Here is a 22,516-nt window from a genome sequence, read left to right on the forward strand (position 1 = left end):
CTCTCCACGCAGATCAGTCAAAAGCGGTAATTATTATGTTAAGTAAGCTTATACACTGGATGCTGTCAGGTTATGCAATCATTTTGGAGTCCTTGGGGGAAGGTTTTAATTCCATCACAAGAAGGTTTGTCCAGCAGATGGCACTGTGGTACTGACTTTCCCACATCGTGCAATTTGCTTTCAGAGCACAGTCAACCTCAACCCTGCTGAACAGCAGTGAAGGAACAACAGAAAAATCCTGCCTTTAATTCATGAGGCAACATTTCATGGCAGGTGAGATGTTCTTACAAATGTGTGAGCGTTGCTGTCAGGGTGTGTGTGTAAGCATGTGTGTGTGTGTAAAATCTATGTGAGCTTTGTACAACGAGGACGAGTAAGGGGTCCGTGTGCTGGGTTGGGGTGCGTTTGCAGTTTTGTTACCATCATCCGCCTTGCCATTTAGACTTGGACGACAGCCAGTCGCAAAGATGCGGCGTCTCTGTGCCGCTCTTTCTCTCGCTTTCTCTTTGGACAATTGGATTAGTGCACAGTGATGGAGACCAAAGCCAGAACGGTACTCCCTTAGCCAGCTTCCTGTCCCCGTGCCATGCATTATAGAGTGGCACAAACGGGGACGCACACACAAGCCACTGCTGTCGCATCCCGGGGCTGAGCGAGCGACAGTAGTTTGATATCCAGATGGCTTAATTACCGCATGCGTACGCAAAAGTCACACTCGTGTTGCTGGGAATTAAAGGAGACCATTTTCTTTCGGGGCTTGGCATAAACATTACTCTCTAGAATGTTCTCTGCCTTTGCATTCACGGTTAAGCGTTATTCATGCCCAGAAAAAAAGACATTTACAGTATAGGACACATAAATTGAGTCATATTTTGGAACAGTGCTGTATTTTGAAAGCCTTTTAACAATCCTCGGTCTACGTACGACAGGGATATCCAACTAAATTGTTTTCAGGGCCACATTTCCAGAAAGCTTGTAGCATTCTAGCGTTTTTTAGAATCTGCTGCAAAAATATGAATTTTTAACTGAACTCGCGGGTCACCAGTTGGGTAGCCCAAATGATGAAAAATATCCATCATCCATCCATCCATCCATTTTCTACCGATTGTCCCTTTTGGGGTAGCGGGGGGTGCTGGAGCCTATCTCAGCTGCATCTGGATGGGAGTGTTATGTACGGGGGGAGTAGACGGCACAGACAGCAGGGGGCATGCTTTTAAGTTCTATGTTTTATTATATATATATATAAATATATATATATATATATATATATATATATATATATATATATATATATATACATGTATATAACAAACAATAATATTAATTAAACAAGGGTATGGAGTGTGACTAAATCCAAAAGAGGTGTATGGTGTGTGACTATGTGTGGAGATTAGCTGTTGTGTGTTCCCGGGACTGTTGAGCGAGAGGCGGATGTCCCGGAGGCGAAAGGCAGGCTCAAATGTCCGTGAGACAGGCAGGTAGTCGGGCAATATAGCAAGGCGTCAACAGGTCCGAGTGTCTGGGATCGAGGGAGGCAGTCAGGAATCCAGTGGGAAGTCAAGGCACACAGTTCGATCACGGGAGACAGGGGAAGCACTGTGGGCAACACAAAGGACTTAAGACACGGGAACTGGGAAGTCACAGTGAAAGATAACGTACACGGTAGGGAAGGCAGAGACCGGATGCTTAATACGGGAACAGATGATTACGTTCTGGTCCGGAACGCAGGTCTGCACCGGCTTAAGAAGGCAGGACCTCTATCAACCACAGGTGCGCTGATTGCTGGTGATTAATTGCAGCTGCCGGCTGCAGCAGGACTGACAAGTGCCTGGCGCGCTGCTGGAAGTGCTTTCTTGGATGAGCGAACAGATGAGTGCGCATTGGCATGCCCCCAGGCCGTGACAAGTTGCCTACTCATCGCAGGGCCAACACAGACAGACAGATATCATTTACACTCACATTTACACTCATGTTAAGTCAAAATGTCAACAAGTCAACATATGAACAAGTCTACAAGTCAATATGTTAATGAGTCAAGTCAACGAGTCAACGTTTTGACATGTCAACGAGTCAACATATCAATTAGTTAACATGTCAACATGTTAACAAGTCAACTAATTAACATGTCATTAAGTGAACATATCAACAAGTCAACATGATGAAAAACAGAGGACCTAAAATGGAACCTTGAGGAACACCACTATTCGCCATTTGTTTAACTTCTTTGGCTGAAGTCAAACAAATGACTGCAGTGTAAATTGTAAGTTAACATTGTAAATAATCGATATATTTCATTATGGTGTGTTTGAATGCTCTATTTGATTGGTGAAAAAAGTCAAACGTCATGTGAAGTCTCTCTAATAAGCCAAATGTGTTCGCAAGTAGTAATCAATAGACATAAATTAATATGATATAAATACATGTATCATCTTTGCTCTGGTGCTCAATCACGCATTCAGCGCGTCAACAAAGGAATCGACCTGCGAACCAGATAAGACGGCAGGCTCTTCAACCCCTCCCGTCTCCGGAGCAAGACCAAAACTTGCGATGTTCTCGTCAGAAACATGCTATTTGCTGACGATGCGGCTGTAGCAACACACACAGAGCACTGATTACAGTTCCTGGTGATCCCTTTCTCCCAGGCCTGCAAGGACTTCAGCGTAATAATCAGCCTTAAGAAGACCAACGTCCTTGCACTGGAGTCAGAGTCACAGCCAGCCATCTACACCGATGCCTACCAACTTGATGTCGTCCAGCAGTACACATACCTCGGCTCCAAGGTCACCGACAACCTCTCCCTTAGAATTGGGAAGCCAGCCACCACAATTGCTCGCCTGGCAACACGAGTGTGGACGAGTGGTGACTGCCGTGACCAAGACGGTAACACCTGTGTCGTCAGCACACTGCTGTATGACTGTGAAACCTGGACAACTTATGCAAGACAGAAGAACCATCTCAACGCTTTCCATATGAAAAGCCTACGACGCATCCTCGGCATATCTTGGCAGGACAGGGTGACTAATGCCGAAGTCCTATCTCGCGCCAGTTTCCCCAGTATGTAAACGCTGTTGAGACATCGCAGACTCCGCTGGCTGGGTCATGTTCACCGCATGGACGATGGAAGAATCCCAAAGGATATTCTCTATGGGGAGCTGAAGTCGGGAAGGAGGAACATTGGGCGCCAAAAGCTGCTCTACAGGGACGGGCTGAAAAGAGACATGAAGGCTGTTGGTATAATTACAAACTCTCGGGAAATCACAGCAGCCAACCGATCCAGGTGGAGGTGCAGACGACAGTTCCAGTCAACCAGTCAGCCAAGACTCGGACACTATCCATGGTCAACACTGACCGACGGAGGCCTTGAAATACATGTAGCTTTCGGAATGAAACTCAATGTAACTGTAAAATTAGTGTTTCTTCTTTACAAAAATACTCAAGTAAAAATATCCATCCATCCATTTTCTACCACTTGTCCCTTTTTTTTGTGGTCGCGAGGGGTGGTTGGGGGTGCTGGGTGCTGGAGCCTATCTCAGCTGCTTTTGGGCGCAAGGCGGTTGTACACCCTGGCCAAGTCGCCACCTCATCACATGGCAAGTAAAAGTATTAAGAGTAAAAATAGACATATTTTTTTAAATACTGAAATTAATTGACATGTATTATTAATTTATATTTGGAATTAAATGCACAAATGTGTTATATGTCTCATTCATTTTTTTAATTTAAAAAGTACATTCAATCATATCATTATTTAATTAATTACTTCAAAATATAATTATTTAATCATTTAATAAATTTGTTATTTTAAAATTTAATTATTTCACAACTTAACCATTTCAGGATTTCAGGATTTATTAGATTTTTTTTTTTATGAACCTATGTGTCAGTGCTTCATGAATTAATTATATCCGTCAAACTCAGTAGTCCAAGTCAGTGGGCAGGTCCTGGGAACTTCCACTTGTCTGTGGAACTTTGACCAGAGAAGCGGAGGAGTACTGGATATCTTGGTCTGAAAGTGTGGAAATAACTCTGACAACTCGAATACATTTGTTTACTTGGTGCTCTGGGTAAGCAGGTGTTGTGTTACGTACGACAGGGGAAGGAGACGACACTACGAGGAAGATCAGGTTAACAGGTTTATTGCAACCATTGATAAGTGTGTGGGGGATGTATGCTACTCTAAGTGTTTGGTGCAGGGCAATGTGTAATATTAACAATGTAATGTAATATTAACAATGTAAATGTTACCAATAGTTGTAAGTGCCTGTTGGATGAATCCTTCAGCAGTCCAGAGGGGCGAGGCAAAGAGGGAGTCCGTGGGCAAGTGAGCGTTCAGGGGCTGGAGAAGCAACGAGGTCCGTGACCAAGCGGGGGTCGAGGATCGAGGGAGGCAGTCCAAAATCCGGAGGGAGGTCGAGATACACAACTCAAGCACAGGTGACATGCAAAGAGTTAACAACGTTCCGGCGTTGGCTCCTCGGGGGACCGGGTTTTCTGATTACAGATTGCCTGCTGCTCTGCCCTTGCCCGTGCGTAAAGCGCCCGGTGCAAGCAGAGGTGTGCCCCGGCATGCTGCCAACACAGGTGCTGGAAGAACTTGCTGCCGATGAAAAGTGAGTTTGAGCCCATGCCGTGACATGTTGCTTCCACTTACTCCGCAAACTTTAAAATATCTACAACCCAACTCCCCAAAAAGTATATCCACCTTAGCCGCTACTGAAAAAACTCAAGATTACATTTATATGTACTTTATATTAGAAGAACTGATGGGAGATTTATATAAAACATCTATATATTAAATTTCAATTGTCTATCTGTGTTGGCCCTGCGATGAGGTGGCGACTTGTCAAGGGTGTACTCCGCCTTCTGCCCGATTGTAGCTGAGATAAGCACCAGCGCCGCCCGTGACCCCAAAGGGAATAAGCGGTGGGAAATGGATGGTTGGTTGGATGGATAATTAAATGGTCTGTTTGCAACAATTCCACAGATGCCTACAGGGCGCTAACTTTCCCATGTATTTTAAACAGTATATCCCTCTATGAGGAACATTATCGAGCAGTGTATAGAATGGAACACTCCTCTGCACATCAACTTCATTGACTTTCGCAAAGCCTTTGACAGCCTACATCGTGACACCATATGGAAGATTGTTGGGGCTCCAAAACTGGTCACTCTCATAGGGATGTTCTACTGTCACTTTGAATGCAGCGTCATTGTTAGTGGTGAGACATCTACATGGTTGACTGTGGAGTCCGGTGTACGGCAAGGGTGTACTATTTCCCCCATTCTCTTCCTGATTGCCATAGACTGGGTCATGAGAAAATTCAACTGACAGACCCAGGGGTATCCAGGGGACTTTGTTCTCCCAACTTGAAGATCTAGATCTTGCTGAGTTACTGTCCTTGTATCTGCAGGAGAAAACTAACAGACTGAACAAATTCACCCAACAGGTAGGGCTGAACATAAATGTGTCCAAAACACAAGTGATGTGCATTAATGCCAATCCAGACGTACCAATCACAGTGAATGGACACGCTCTTGACTATGTTGAGGACTTCACCTATCTGGAAAGTCTCGTCAGTAAGGACAGCTCTGCACAAAAGGACATTAGAGCAAGACTCGGAAAGGCACGGGGTGCATTTGCCAGGCTACACACCATCTGGAAGTCCAAGCAATATAGCTTAAGAACAAAGGTCCTACTTTACAACAGTAATGTAAAATCTGTATTGTTGTACAGCTCGGAGTGCTGGCGAGTAACATCCTACGACATGAAAAAACTTGAAGCCTTCCACAAAGGATGCCTCAGGAAACTCTGTAGAATCTTCTGGCCCGAGAAAATATCCAATGCACATCTATACAAGAAGACCAAGTGCAACAGTGTGATGCTAGAGATCAAATGCCGCCGATTCCAATGGCTTGGGCATGTTCTCAGGTCTGACCAAGACCGCATCCCCAAGATCGCGCGACGTTGGACTCCACTAAGGAAAAGGAAGCAAGGCCGTCCCAAGCTGAGGGGGGGGCGTGTGACCTCGGGGGAACATGCTTTTTTGCTGTACAAGAATATGATGAAGCGTGTGTTGGCTTGGCTTTACTATAACCACAGTGGGAGATGAGGAACGACTAGTGTGTTGTTTCCTTTAATGTTAGTAAGATTACAATGTTATGCAAAGGTATAGATATAAACATTTATAAACAAATTATACTATTTATAGTCTCTGTGGGGGCAGCACGGTGTAAAAGGGGTTAGTGCGTCTGCCTCACAATACGAAGGTCCTGAGTAGTCCTGGGTTCAATCCCGGGCTCTGGATCTTTCTGTGTGGAGTTTGTATGTTCTCCCCGTGACTCCGTGGGTTCTCTCCGGGTACTCCAGCTTCCTCCCCCTTCCAAAGACATGCACCTGGGGATAGGTTGATTGGCAACACTAAATGTTCCCTAGTGTGTCAATGTGTGTGTGTGAATGTTGTCTGTCTATCTGTGTTGGCCCTGCGATGAGGTGGCGACTTGTATCAATAGGGCTTTTGTTATATTTTTTTGTTTGAAAATTCAAACTGATCACTTTGGAAATATCGCCTTTAATTATTGAAACATTCAAGTAATTATTGAAAGATGTATCTGTTTGTTGTTGTCCCATTTGACCGCCCATACCGAAAAATTTATTATAAATACAAACCCCAAAACCAGTGAAGTTGGCACGTTGTGTAAATCGTAAATAAAAACAGAATACAATGATTTGCTAATCATTTTCAACCTATATTCAATTAGTACACTGCAAACACGAAATACTTAACGTTTGAACTGGAAAGATTTGTTATTTTTTGCAAATATTAGCTCATTTGGAATTTGATGCCTGTTTCAAAAAAGCTGGCACAAGTGGCAAAAAAGACTGCAAAAGTTGAGGAATGCTCATCAAACACTCTTTTGGAACATCCCGCAGGCGAACAGGCTAACATATCTGTGAAGGCACCATTAATGCTGAAAGGTACATACAAGTTTTTGAGCAACATATGTTGCCATCAAAGCTTATTTCAGCAAGAAAATGCCAAGCCACCTGTGATGAGGTGGCGACTTGCGCGGTAGGAAATGGGTGGATGGATGGAATGAATGCCAAAACACGTGTTACAACAGCATGGCTTCATAGTAAAAGCGTGTGGGTACTATACTGGCCTGCCTGTAGTATAGACCAGTGGTTCTCAACCTTTTTTCAGTGATGTACCACCCCCTGTGAACATTTTTTTAATTCAAGTACCCCGTAATCAGAGCAAAGCATTTTTGGTTGAAAAAAAGAGATAAAGAAGTAAAATACACTACTACGTCATCAGTTTCTGATTTATTAAATTGTATAACAGTGCAAAATATTGCTCATTTGTAGTGATCTTTCTTAAACTATTTGGAAAAAAAGATATAAAAATAACTAAAAACTTTTTCAAAAATAAACAGACGATTCAATTATAAATAAATATTTCTACACATACCTGTAGAAGTAATAATCAACTTAAAGTGCCCTCTTTGGGGATTGTATTATAGATCCATCTGGATTCATGAACTTAATTCTAAACATTTCTTCACACAAAAAGAAATCTTTAACATCAATATTTATGGAACATGTCCACAAAAAATCTAGCTGTCAACACTGAATTGTTGGATTTATTTTCACAGTTTATGAACTTAAATTCATATTTTGTTGAAGTATTATTCAATAAATATATTTATAAAGGGTTTTTGCTATTTTTTAGAATATTTTTTTTAAAATCTCACGTACCCCTTGGCATACCTTCAAGTACCCCCATTTGAGAACCACTGGTATAGACCTTTCCCCGTTGAAAATATATGGCGCATTATGAAGTGTAAAATACGACAATTTAAGCTGTACATCAAGCAAGAACGGGAAAGAATTCCACCTGAAAAGCTTCAAAAATTGGTCTCTTCCGTTCCCAAACGTTCAGTGTTGTCAAAAGGAAAGGCCATGTAACACAGTGATAAAAATGCCCCTGTGCCAACTTTTTTGCGATGATTATTTGCTAAAAAAAAATGTAGTTTCTCAGTTCGAACATAAATTATCTTGTCTTTGCAATCTATTCAATTGAATACAAGCTGAATAGGATTTTCAAATTATCGTATTAAATTTCTATTTATGAATTACACAACCTGCCAACTAAACTGGTTTTGGGTTTTGTATATAAATGTAGCACGTGTCGTAAACAAGGACCACCTGTATACAGCCAATGTCAGGCTTTGTAAGGTAACTAATAAACAAGACACAAGCACAAAGAATTACTTTATCTTGTCACTGTATTTTATTATGGGCTTCGTTTTAAAAGAATTCATCTTTTTTTATTTTTAAAGAAACGAATAGAAATGAATCAATGACCTCGTTCAGGGTGATTGACAAAGGAGCAGAAAATAGTATGCAGAGCACACACAAAGAAGAGGAAGATAAGGTGAAAAGGAGAATGTGAGGAACGAAGCAAACACTATTGAGGGATGGATACTGATGGGGAGAAAAGGTGCGGCAACTGCAACTGTTATTTCCCTGATGACCGGTCTCTCCCTTGTGACCTACTTCCACTATGGGTTACGTCAGATCCCATCCACTCAGTAATTCATCTCCCTTTAGAGTATATGCCCGTGTGTGGGATTGTTTCAATTTGTGTGTGTGAGAGGAGGAAAGCACGTAACATTTTTTTTACGATGCCGTGGACGTGAAAATAACTTTAGTAACAGTGCATATACTTACTGTCCGTGTGTCTTATTGCATTCATACGAGTGCTCTCAACAATTACACTATTCAATAGGGGTGTCCCGAGTTTGATATCAACTTGCATGTAGCCACTTAATATTTAAATGTCCTCCATTAGGCACACAAGGTTAGACTTTTCTTGTATTTTACTGAAGTTATTTACAGCAGAGGTTCTTAATCTCTTTGACCTCGGGGGCAAACTTTTCCACTACAGAGGGGCCTGCGGCCCATTTACCGTATTTTTCGGACAATAAATTGCGTTTTTGGGGGTGCTACTTATGTGTGAAATTATTAACAAATTACCATAAAATATTAAATAATATTACTTTTCTCATTCGCGGAAGAGACAAAGAAAATGTCAGCAATCGTCACATACATGTCAACCAATAACAATTCGGCGGGGGAGGGTCATGGCAGAAGTGCATTGTGGGTAATGGAATGCTAACAGCTATATGCTATATAGTACTGCAGTAGCTATTAAAATGGATAATTTCATCGTTGGCGGTAACTTATAAAAAACTAATAAGTGCTGAACAAAAATGGGACTGAAAAGGAAATCATGTACTGCAGATTACACAATATAAAATAATATTATTTATCTCATTCGCGGAAGATACGAAGAAAATGTCAGCAATCATCTCACACACACGTCGACCAATAAGAATTCGGCGGGGGAGGGTCATGGCAGAAGTGCATTGTGGGTCATGGAATGCCAACTGCTATATGCTATATGGTACTGCCGTAGCTATTATTATGGATCATTTCAACGTTGGCAGTAACTTAGAAAAACTGAGAAGGGCTGAAAAAAAATGGCACCGAAAAGGAAATCATGTACTGCAGATTACAAGCTGGACGTAGTGAAATATATAATAATGGGTTGTACTTGTATAGCGCTTTTTTACCTTCAAGGTACTCAAAGCGCTTTGACACTACTTCCACATTTACCCATTCACACACACATTCACACACTGATGGAGGGAGCTGCCATGCAAGGCGCTAACCAGCACCCATCAGGAGCAAGGGTGAAGTGTCTTGCTCAGGACACAGCGGACGTGACAAGGTTTGTATTGGGTGGGGATTGAACCAGGGACCCTCGGGTTGTGCACGACCACTCTACCTACCACTGCGCCACGCTCTCCAGCAGAAAACGACAAGAGGAAGCGGCGCATACCTTTGGAGTTGGCAGAGTTGTTTAGAAGCGACATCGAGGAAGAAAATTTCATTGGATTTATCGATTTGGAGTGACAGATTGTTTGGTAAACATATAGCATGTTCTATATGTTATAGTTATTTTAATCACTCTTACCATAATATGTTACGTTAACATACAAGGCACCTTCTCAGTTGGTTATTCATGCGTCATATATCGTACGATTTATAATCCGAAAAATACGGTAAAAATTAAAGGGGAACGGCACTTTTTTTTGGAATGTTGCCTATCATTCACAGTCATGAAAAAACATCATTCATTCTTAATAATAAATAAAAGCAAATAAAAGCCTGCTTACAGCGGAGCCAATGAGAGATCCTCTATTCCGCACGTAAAATTTAATAATTAACCATTCAAAAAGAGCCAACAATACTCTATTTACATTTTGTAATTTGAATATTAATCAAGTATTAGTTATGTTGTTATTATAAGCGATAACACATCCATCCCATCCATTTTCTACCGCTTATTTCTTTTTGGGGTAGCGGGGGGCGCTGGCGCCTATCTCAGCTACAATCGGGCGGAAGGCCGGGTACACCCTGGACAAGTCGCCACCTCATCGCAGGGCAGACAAAGTAATTATACCGGCGCCTTGATCATTTCACATGTTTCCCTCATCGAGTAGTCTGCTGCTTCCTCGCTTCATGTAAGTTTATTGTAGATCATAAATCAAGCATCTCACCTGCACAAAAAGAGTCTGAGTAGGGACACTGTGACAGCCATTTAGGACCTAAAAATGGCCAGGATGTCACAAAAAGACACCTGGTACCCCTGGCCCCCCACTCCATTTCTTAGTGAGGATTATGAGACATTCTTCACCTAAACATTATATTATGTTGCGCTAAAATCAATAAACTAATTTAATAATGAACTGGTTTTTAACTAAACTGTCAATAAAATAACAGTGCAAATAAAAATACAGCTTCACCACATTAGTCTTATTTGTTGAGCTTAAGGAAACTTCTCCAGACTTTTTATGTCTGTTTGATACTGACATCACTGCCACAAGTGGTTGAAAAGGGAATTACAACTAAATATCGCTGCAGCCCATTTGAACCACAGCTGGGAAACATATATTTTTTTTTGGGCAGCCCTGTAAAGGACACCAAAGCCCCAAAAATGGTTACGAAACACTGATTTACAAAAAAAAAAAAAAACACGGTAAGCTATAGGCAACTAGGATCTAGCAGGATATGTACGTTTTCATCTAACTATGCAAGTGCTGTATTTGACTCTTGTGTCGCATAGAGAATGTTCACCAATATCCTTTGGGTGCAATGTGTCCATCTTTGTAAATGAACAGGCTCAATAATGACAATCAAAAGCCACATTGATTAGTTGATGGCAGCCGAGGTCACCAATAAGCCCACATTAGCGTCACATCGCCCAATAAAGATGTTATGGAGCACATAATTAGCATTATTTATGTGGCTGCCTGACAAGATGAGTTGTTAGCTAAGAAATGTGGACTCAGATGCTCCATGTACATTTGCAATCTAACTTGATGGCCTGTTTTTAAAGGTTTACTGATTCCATCTCGAGTTCCGAACAAAACAGCAAATATGGAATAACAGATGGAGTCACAAACTCCAAAGTCTACAACGTCAGGGGCGTAAATTTCAGTTTTACCCAGCATTGTATTGTCGGGCGGCCCCGAAGGGAAAGGAAAGGGAGGCGGCATATTCACAGCTGTGCTGTGCTTCCCCAGGAGCTCCGCCCTCAAGTGACGGATTCCAGATGACCCCAATAAGACTAGACCAGTCTGGCCGCCAACGTCTTAAAGGGTTGCTTGGAGCAGGTTCCTAGCCCCAGCCCATGTACCAATCGAGCCACGGAGCTCCATTAATACAGCCCACTTTGTCAGGGGCCTCTTGGGATGGCTGTCCTCCTGGCTGGCCTAAGAACTTCACCAGTCTCAGTCGATTCTCCATTCGTCACAATGAAATGAATGGCACTGGCATAAGAAGTACAACTAAGAAATAGTTCTACTTCTTAGAACTAGTTCTAGAAATAGTTCTACTTCGACATCGTTTGAGGATGGAGACAGGCTAGCTGTTAGCTTCAAGCTAACCAGCACCCGACCAGACTCCTCCACCCCAAAAACATACTTAGGAGGTCAACAAACGGGGCAAATCTGTGCCTTTTGAAGTGTTATTGTACGAGGAGTGTTGTCAAATGGACTCTCTTGGAGAAGTGGCTGACAAGTTTGCAAGTGTCGCTTGCATCGCTGACAGTGACGTCATCACCGCCATCGTTTACTGATGCAGAGATGTTGACTGTGCGTTATGATAAACGTGCATGCGTCGCCAGACTTTGCTTTTTATCCATAGACTTATCAGATTTAATGTTTTATTATCTATAGCAGGGGTGTCAAAAATATACCCCGATGGCCAATTGCTGCCCGCAGCTTACGTTTTAAAGGCCCACGGTACATTCTAAAAATACTATTAAAATTAAAAAAAAATCATAACAAAAGTGGAATAAAAAAACTTAAAGATGAAATGTAATTTAGAAAAAGTTGCAGTGTTGACTAATAAAACAAAGCTGTTTTTTCTCAAAACAGAATATTGAATCAAAATCCATGTTTTTATGAATTATTGACCTATCCAAGGCTCTGATTACTTCACATCAAATAGTCCACTTTAAAAAAAATATTTTGTGTTTTATATAAAAAAAACAAAAACATAGTTTTCTTTGACAAAAAGGGCAGAAAACAAAACAAACAAAAAACAACGTAAAAAAACCCCAACAACTTAGAAATTATGTATTGATCTGAAGTCGATGTAGACTCGTTAAATAAATGTATGTATGCACTGGCACACTATTGACATCATTTCATGACCGTAGAAACAATCTTTTTCCACTTTTACACTGAAATAAATACACCTACAACTTATTAAATAAAAATATAGAAAAAACTATAAACAGCGGTAAAGTTTGGATCAAAGAAGGAAAGAAGAAAGTTAATGAATGTATACAACTGAATACATTTACGTATGCTTAAGAATTATTTTTCTTTAGAATTTTTTTTTTTTAATGAATTAAGTTATGTTTACGACTTTTTTCCAAAACACAATATAGAATGTGTGTTATGGTTGCAGAGGGGAGATGACGGCAACAGACACCAGGATTTTGTCTGTTGCCGTCATCGTATGCACAATAATTTATATATATATTAGGGGTGGGCAAATTAATGCGTTAATTACGAGTTAACTCATCAATCTATTAACGCCGACAATTATTTTATCGCACATTTGCGTATGTTGTTTACATGCTTTTATTTTGTTAACGCCTTTTCTTAAAAAGATTGGTAAAGATGGAACATTTGGCAAAAATACCGGACAATTCTGCAAATTTCATGGCTGGCTTACAGCGTGGTCACTCAGGAATCACTTACGCCAGACAATTCTGAATGTGGATAGATTGGGCCGTTTTGGACTGAATGACGCGTGCTTGCTAGACCGGCTAGCTAGCATGGGAATACTTTGCAGGCTACATCCAGCGGCCTGTGAAGCAGCGGAGTATATGTGTTGTCTGTCTATTTATGAATAATGCAGATGAGGCGTGTTGGCTGAGTTCTTAACGTTTGCTTTCAGAGCGTGCATATCACAACATACAAGATGCCGTCATGGAGACACAACCTATACCGGGCATGCTCCTCACTCCTGTTGCATGCTGGGTAGGGTAGTTCTTTTTTCCCCTGGCTTATAATATCACAATATAGTACCATGTATATGCGTTCAGTTTATCAAAGCACCAAGCAAACAATTGGAAAATTCCCATCATATCAATTCCTAGATATGGTCATAATTATTTTAAGTGCACTACGCAGAATAAACACAACATTATTAATATTGCTACTACGGATAATTTGATCAAAAACTCCCTAAAACAGCCCACTACCTATAATATAGGTTTTTTAAACATAAGATCCCTGATAAAAAAAATGTTTCTGCTGTTACCTCAGAAATTGCCTGTTCAGATGTTATGATTGTGGCTCAGAGATTTGTATGTAGATTATATTTATTTTTTCATAACAAACAGGATAACTTAAATACCCTGGCAGTGGCAATAAGCTTAAATGTTTGTATTTACATTTTTTGAGTTGATTTTCATAAAATATGCTATTTAACTGCTACTGTTTAACAAGGACTGATTTAAATTGTGTTTGCACAACAAATGTTTTGTCGCTTTTGTTCATGTGGGGGAATATTCCAATAAAGGTGCACTACACTCTACTTTTGAATTCATTATTGGGCATTGCGTATACAATGCAGTTAATTGCGATTAATCTGAGAAATAGTGCGATTAACTTTGATTAAAATTTTTAATCGTTGCCCAGCCCTAACATATATATATATATATATATATATATATATATATATATATATATATATATATATATATATATATATATATATATATATATATATATATATATATATATATATATGGGACGGCGTGGCGCAGTGGGGAGAGTGGCCGTGCGCAACCCGAGCATCCCTGGTTCAATTCCCACCTAGTACCAACCTCGTCACGTCCGTTGTGTCCTGAGCAAGACACTTCACCCTTGCTCCTGATGGGTGCTGGTTGGCGCCTTGCATTGCAGCTTCCTCCATCAGTGTGTGAATGTGTGTGTGAATGGGTAAATGTGGAAGTAGTGTCAAAGCGCTTTGAGTACCTTGAAGGTAGAAAAGCGCTATACAAGTACAACCCATTTATCATTTATTTATCATTTATATATATATATATATATATATGTATCATACAAAACAATACTAACAAATAAGCTAACCTAAGGAAATGGAGTGTGTCAAACCGAAGAGTGTGTGTGTGTGTGTGTGTGTGTGTGAGAAGCTATGTGTGTAGTTAGCTGAAGTGTGTTGTACCAAGTGCTGATGAGAGCGAAGGAACGAGGCAGTCCATGGGGCAGGCAGGTGATCCGGGGCGAGAGAGAGGCGTCAGAGTGCAACGGCGAGCGAGGAGTCGAGGAACGAGGGAGGCAGTCGGGATCCAGGGCAACATAAGGGAAACACTGTGGAAACACGGGAGAAGACAAGGTACAAATCAAGCCACGGAGTGGAAACAAGGATAGAGCATAAAGCTTGTCGCTTACGGTACACCATTTGAAAACTGAGTTCCCGCAGGGATCCCTGGGTCCACTGGCCCTTTAAGCAGCTTGCCCTCATGTGTCAGGTGTGCATATTGCCGATTGTCTGCAGGCTTGTAGCTGTGTCAGCGTGCTGCGCTAAGCGCGAGCAGGGGCGTGTCTGAGCATGTTGTCAGCGGAGCTTCTAGGTGCTACCGCAGAGGAAGGAAAAGCAGACTGCGCGTGCGCCGTAACAATGTGAGATACAACAAGATAATGCATACATTTATCATTTGTTTTCAAAACGCTTACATAAAAGTGGTACCCTACACATTTACTGTGGAACCCCATTGTTATGGTTTTATGGGGCCCCAGGGACCCCATTTTAAAAATTCCTAGCGCCCACACTGTTATTTATATGTTTGTTTGCCGGGCTTAACGTATAACAAAAATGCTGGTGACACCTGACTGATCGATGTTAATAGTTTATGACAAAAAAGCGTAAATTACATTTCCACTTCCACTTCCACATTATCTTTTTAAATTTGAGTCATTGTTTATTGAATTGAAAAACAATATCTTCATTTTGAAAATTGCCGAAATTGTTGTAACATCGCTAACTACACTCACTTGTCAGGCTGATTGTTTACTCCAGTCTTCAGTGTGGAAGATGAAGAAAGTGCTATTACCTTGCAACCCCTCTTTCTTGCTCACTGCTGTCACAAATATTCCCCCAAAGTATGTCAGAAAGAAAAAGGGATGAAGCGAGGAGGTGGTAATGGTGGCAGGTGTTATATTTGAAGACATGTTTGCCTGTCACTGGGGTACAGGTGTGAGAGCAGTCAGAGAAAACAGCAGTCTCAATCTGCGATCGGCTGATTGGCCAATTAGGGACTGTTTCCATGCGATACACAGCAGTCAATTTACTTTCGCTTTTGACTGTCTCTCACAGTCGCTCTTTTGCTCTCATCCTTAAGTGCTTCCGTCTTAACCACTATCCCATCTGTCTCTTCCAGTATTTCTTCCCCTTTTTCTTCTCCTCCTTCCATTTGTTCTTGCTCCTCACTTGCCCCCCAGCCGACTCGATTTCACCCCGCCTACAGAACCTTAAACCCCCGACTTGCTACAATCTCACGGGGTGGTTTCTATTTTTATCCATCATGGGCGAAAACCGTATTGTTTGCCGCTTTATTTTGTCCAAACAGCACTAGTTCAATGGGAAATAATTGTTAATAATTTGAAAACATGTAATAGCGGTATTGATATCGGAAATTGGGCCGATATCAGCAAAGTATTGGATTGGGCATCGACGTTTACTTGAGCAAAGCTGTACAGCCAGTTAACATCTAAATGTCCTCCAAAAAGTAAACATGATTGGTATTTTCTTGTATTTTAGTCAAGTCATTTACAAGGTAGGTAGGTATCAATCAATCAATCAATGATTTATATCACAAAATCACTATATCACAAGTGTCTCAAAGGGCTGCACAAGCCACAACAACATCTTCGGTTCATATCCCACATCAGGGCAAGGAAAAACTCAACCTAGTGGGATGACTGAGAAACCTCGGAGCGGACCGCAGAAATGGGTGAAACCCCCCCAGGGTAGACTGTAGGTAATTATAGATATAGGTAATTATATTTATATAGCGCTTTTCTGTGACGCCTGGCTGGCATCGTGGTGGGGGTGCCGCTCTTTCAAGGATGCAGATCGGGCAAGGACACAGCGTACGGTAAGAAATAATGATTTATTCAAAACTTAAACAGACTAGGAAACAGAAAACTTGCACTAGGCAGAAAATGCAAAACAAACACAACTAGCATGGGAGCTATAAAATACTAAAGGCTTAGCGTGGAGGCTAGCGAGTCCAGATATAGAAAAACCAAGTCGTCACTTGTGAAAGACAAACTGTATGTAACACAAACTACGAGGCGAGGAGGGGTGAACGGAAAAGGCAGGCTTAAATATAGAACGTGATTACCAACATGTGCGAGTCAAAAACTAGGAGCAGCACGTGGAATTAATATGAAACCATGGTAACCAGATAAATCAGGAAGAGCAAAACTTGGAACAGGAAGAGTCCAAAAATAATCAAAAAACACAAAAGGACTCAAAAACCAAAATAACATATGATCCGGGTGGCGGTTCTAACACTTTTCTATAGTAACTCAAAGCACTTTAAATATAAATAAATGATAAATGGGTTGTACTTGTATAGCGCTTTTCTACCTTCTAGGTACTCAAAGCGCTTTGACATTACTTCCACATTTACCCATTCACACACACATTCACACACTGATGGAGGGAGCTGCCATGCAAGGCGCCAACCAGCACCCATCAGGAGCAAGGGTGAAGTGTCTTGCTCAGGACACAACGGACGTGACGAGGTTGGTACTAGGTGGGATTTGAACCAGGGACGCTCGTGTTGCGCACGGCCACTCTCCCCACTGCGCCACGCCGTCCCTTTACATAGTGAAACCCAAATTGTAAGTTACAATTAAACCAGTGTGGGCGGCACTGGGAACAGGTGGTTAAAGTGTCTTGCCCAAGGACACAACGGCATTAGGCTAGGATGGTAGAAGCGGGAATCGAACCTGGAACACTCAAGTTGCTGGTACAGCCGTCCTACTAACCAACCCAAAAAATAAACACGGCTATTAGCTACCAGGAAGTAGCAGCTACACAACAGCAAAGCACACAATAGCACACAAACTAGACATTTGTAATCCTTCGTTGACGAATATTGCAGTTTAAAGCAGAACATTTGCCGATACAAACAAACATCAAATAGTTATAGTTACATATTACTTACACATACAAAGTCTACAAGGCAGAATAGCATTAATAAGTATCCAGTAATAAACATGCGTACATCATTACATTTACTGTATCGTCAAATTACCATAATGAATTATTGTGACAGACCTCTCTACTTGGATTGTTTTCACTGCTAGACTCTGGAAAGAAGTTCCTCATCCTCTGTAACAAAACCTCCAGGTTCTGTAACAGCTTCTTCCCTCAGATCATAAGACTCTTGAACGCATCATAATAATCCCCTCAATTCCCCCCAATAGACAGGTTAACTCGTTGGACTATAAAGACAATACAACATACATCTGTAAACCCTGGATGCATATGCAAAAGTGCAATATATTTATCTGTACAGTAATCCATCTATTTATATCTGCATCTTATTTTGTAAATGCAAACACGCTGCACCTTATTGCTCTTTTATCCCGCACTACCACGAGCTATCGCAACAAAATGTCATTCTTATCTGCACTGTAAAAGTTTGAATTTCAATGACAATAAAGGAAGTCTAAGTCTAAGTTGGTCTAGGTCTAAGTCTTAGTCAAGGTTTCTTATTGTAATACCATTGGGTTGAGTTTTTTCTTGCCTTGATGTGGGATCTGAGCTTGTGCAGCCCTTTGAGACACTTGTGATTCAGGACTATACAAATAAACTTTGATGGATTGATTGAATGACTTTGAAGTCTAAGTCTATGCCAGAAAGTAAATAATAAATAGGATAGTATTTTTTAATACCTACCATCGTTCTCTGTTTGACTAATTTCACTTTATCAAACTTTCTATAACATTCCACACTAATACTTGAGGCTCCAATATCAGTATCATATTGAAGTGACAAAGTTTTAAAAAGAGACCACTGTACGATATTTATAATAATGATGTCCAATACGGATAGAAGAATCGTATCGCCACGCATTCCTGCAAAATGGCTGGGAGGCTGTGCAACGTATTAACAAAGATGCCCGACATAAATACATTCCAATTATCTGAGGTGACGAGGTTGCACAATCTTCCAAGGACAAGGGCACGTTAAACCAGCAATTAACTTTACAGCATTTAATTCAAGCTTCTGCAATGCCATATAATACAGCATAAAGCTGCAGGTACCACATTAACACGGCAATATTCATTATATTCATGCTCTCTTCAAATGCACATTAATGCTGCGACGATACCACAACTTTAGTGTCATTTAGCATTCATGACTCTTACTACAGGGAACACAAACAGTGTGCCGAATGACCTTACGGTTCACACATATTACATCGAATGATCATTTGCATTAAATGTACACTGATTTAATATTCACTTTGGTGTCAAACCAAATAAATCAAAGATCATGGTAATGCACGTAAATTCTGAGAGATCAACCATATAATTGTTATGTTAATCAGTTATGACTCAATAGTTACACTAATTAAATGTTTACACTGTGGCATTAGGCCAACACGAGACTCATCTGTACTGTATCTCATCCCTGGGAGTCATTTAATGGGGGTTGCTGATACTGAAATGTTGGTATCGATACTGTTACAGGTCTCACAGAAATTTGAATTCAGTAGACAAAAAGTTGTGTTTATAGTCCAACCCCTGGAGAACACAGGCAATGTTTAAGAAGAGTGAATACACGAATAATCCTTGAAGCTTCCCAAGTTTCCTCTCTTTATTACACATTATATATATTTCCTATAATCCATATGTGGAGAGACACCGCCGACGGGCCGACAACGGGCAGAAAGCAGCAGCGCGGGCCCACCTGGAGGCCGGGAGGCGGGGCATGCGGCGGTAAGAAGAGGCGTGACACACGCGGAGAGACACTGCAGCGCCAATCTAAGACAGGTGTGTATACTACACACCTGCTCACAGTCTGTCTATCTGCTGGTAGAGTACAAAAAGGGCGAAGGAGGAACGAGCGAGGGAGCAGCACGGAGGAGGAAACATCGGCCAGCAGACCAGAAGCACGACAACCCACACCACGAGAGCAATGACACACCTCCGCAGCGGACGCAAGTCCCGGACGCCGAAAGGCGTGCAGCGGCAGCAGGCAGCACGAAGGAGCGCACTGAAAAGTGACTCGACCACAGGGCCAAGTGACAGCAGATTTGTTGAAATAATAAATCAATGCCAACGCTGCTATGATGCGTCTTGTGTCAGGTGTCCCCACAACCCACACGAGGACGGCGGGAAGTCCGTTACATTGGCGCCCAACCGAGGAAGACCTGAAAAAGCGGAGGACGACGCCGTCATCTGGGCTCTCGTGGCCAGTTACACCAGGCTGCTCGAAGAGAAGCGCCGGGAGACAAAAATGCTGGAAGAGCTGCTGGAGCAGACCGACCAACAGGGCGAGCTGGCGGCCAACACAAAAGAAGTTTACGGTGACAAAGACATTTATGTTGATGACGGAAAAGATTAAGTTTATAAGGAAGACATTTTTGTTGAAGATGAAATTTACGTTAATGATGAAGTCTACGTTAATGATAACATTTATGTTAATGAGGAAGATTACGACGACGATGAAGATGATGATACAATTTATGTTAAAGAAGTTAAAGTTGATGATGATGAAAAAGAAGTTAAAGAAGGTGAAGTCCAAGAAAATGATAAAGAAAAAGAAATAATTGAAGAAATTCCAGAAGATTATGAAGATAAAGATGATAAAAAGGAAGTAATTGAAGAAGAAGAAGTTAAAGATAAAGAAGTTAAAGAAGAAGAATTTGAAACTCAAGAAATTGAGAGGGAAGAAGAAATAATTAAAGCAATTCTGAAAGAAGACAAAGAAAAACTCAAACGGGAAGAATTAACTCAACAAACTGAAATAGAAGAAATAATTGAATTACTGGAAAGTGATGACGAACAGGAAGAGGAAGAACTTGAAGAAAAAATTATTGGAGAAATGCAAGAAAAGAAAGAAGATGAAGAGGACAAGGAAAGACTCACAGAAGACAAACAAAAGAAATACAAAGGAATCAGAGGGCCGCAGCAATTTTTTCCCGCTCCTGGAGGAAAAGGTGGGGGGGAGTACGCTCGGCCGGACTGGAGCCTGGCCTCGAACTGGCGGGGGAGGTATGTGGAGAGACACCGCCGACGGGCCGAAAACGGGCGGAAAGCAGCAGCGCGGGCCCACCTGGAGGCCGGGAGGCGGGGCATGCGGCGGAAAGAAGAGGCGTGACACACGCGGAGCGACACTGCAGCGCCAATCTAAGACAGGTGCGTATACTACACACCTGCTCACAGTCTGTCTATCTGCTGGTAGAGTACAAAAAGGGCGAAGGAGGAACGAGCGAGGGAGCAGCACGGAGGAGGAAACATCGGCCAGCAGACCGGAAGCACGACAACCCACACCACGAGAGCAATGACACACCCCCGCAGCGGACGCAAGCCCCGGACGCCGAAAGGCGTGCAGCGGCAGCAGGCAGCACGAAGGAGCGCACTGAAAAGTGACTCGACCACAGGGCCAAGTGACAGCAGATTTGTTGAAATAATAAATCCATGCCGACGCTGCTATGATGCGTCTTGTGTCAGGTGTCCCCGCAACCCACACGAGGACGGCAGGAAGTCCGTTACACCATAATCCATCCATCCATTTTCTACCGCTTATTCCCTTTCGGGGTCGCAGGGGGAGCTGGCACCATAATAACAATATAAAACAATATAATTATTATTCTCTAAATTTAATATTACATTATCTTCTCCATAGCTAAATAGCTATTATAATAGTATATACTTCTGTATATTCACATTTCTATACAGTGTTGTTACAGAAACATTTTGAGTAATAGACTATTTTACAAATGGGGAGGTCTAATTTAGACATGCAATGTCCTTGGAAAGTATACTTGGAGTCAAACAAAATGTATCCACGTCACTCAGTTCATTATCTATTTACACATATAAGAAACAACAATAACATATTTACACGGATAATAATATGACCTTGTGAGAGATAGAGATAGAAGAGTATTTCTCTACAACACAGCACTATATACTATTTCATTGCATTTCATTTGTATGCCGATGATTGCCAGATCTATTTTCCCATGGCACAAAATAACACAGTTCAACGTCTCATTGACTGCCTGCACAACATCAAAGCCTGGCTTTCAGCTAACTTCCGGTGTCTAAATGAAGACAAAACAGAAGTTATGTTGTTCGGTCCAAGTTGCTCTCCCTCCCCCAACGTTGACCTCGGCACTCTGACCCCGTATCTCAGCGACTGTGTCACAAACCTGGGGGTAAAGTTTGACTCAGATTTTAAATTCGAAAAACAAATCAGCAGCGTCGTTCAAAAGAGCTTTTATCAATTACGCCAAATAGCGAAAGTGAAACCGCTTCTATCAGGACATGATCTCGAGAAATTAATCCACGCCTTTATCTCGAATCGTTTAGACTACTGCAATGGCCTGTATGTAGGCATTAGCCAGGCCTCCCTTGCCCGCCTGCAGCTTGTGCAGAACTCTGCTGCTCGTCTGCCAACACGGACCCGCAGACGTGAGCACATCACCCCTATATTAGCGTCCCTTCACTGGCTCCCTGTGCGTTATCGAATAAATTTTAAACTCCTTCTTGTTGTGATCCGATGGTCTGATCATCACCATATTGTTATTTTTGTTCCATTTTTATATCACTCTGCGGTTTGACATACTTAGTTCCTGTTTTGTTCGTTTCCATGGTC

At 41.6% G+C, this 22,516-nt stretch overlaps 1 long non-coding RNA gene across 1 annotated transcript in view; it reads right to left on the minus strand.

Annotated features, from left to right (window-relative positions):
• The window catches only part of LOC133537555 (uncharacterized), a 32,520-nt gene that overhangs the window by 8,803 nt on the left and 1,201 nt on the right, over positions 1-22,516 (minus strand). The window contains exon 2 of the long non-coding RNA XR_009802730.1: positions 14,834-14,979. This is a non-coding gene — a long non-coding RNA (uncharacterized LOC133537555). The remainder of the gene's footprint in view (positions 1-14,833; positions 14,980-22,516) is intronic.

This window comes from Nerophis ophidion, linkage group LG01, assembly GCF_033978795.1.
Source record: "Nerophis ophidion isolate RoL-2023_Sa linkage group LG01, RoL_Noph_v1.0, whole genome shotgun sequence".
NCBI lineage: Eukaryota > Metazoa > Chordata > Actinopteri > Syngnathiformes > Syngnathidae > Nerophis > Nerophis ophidion.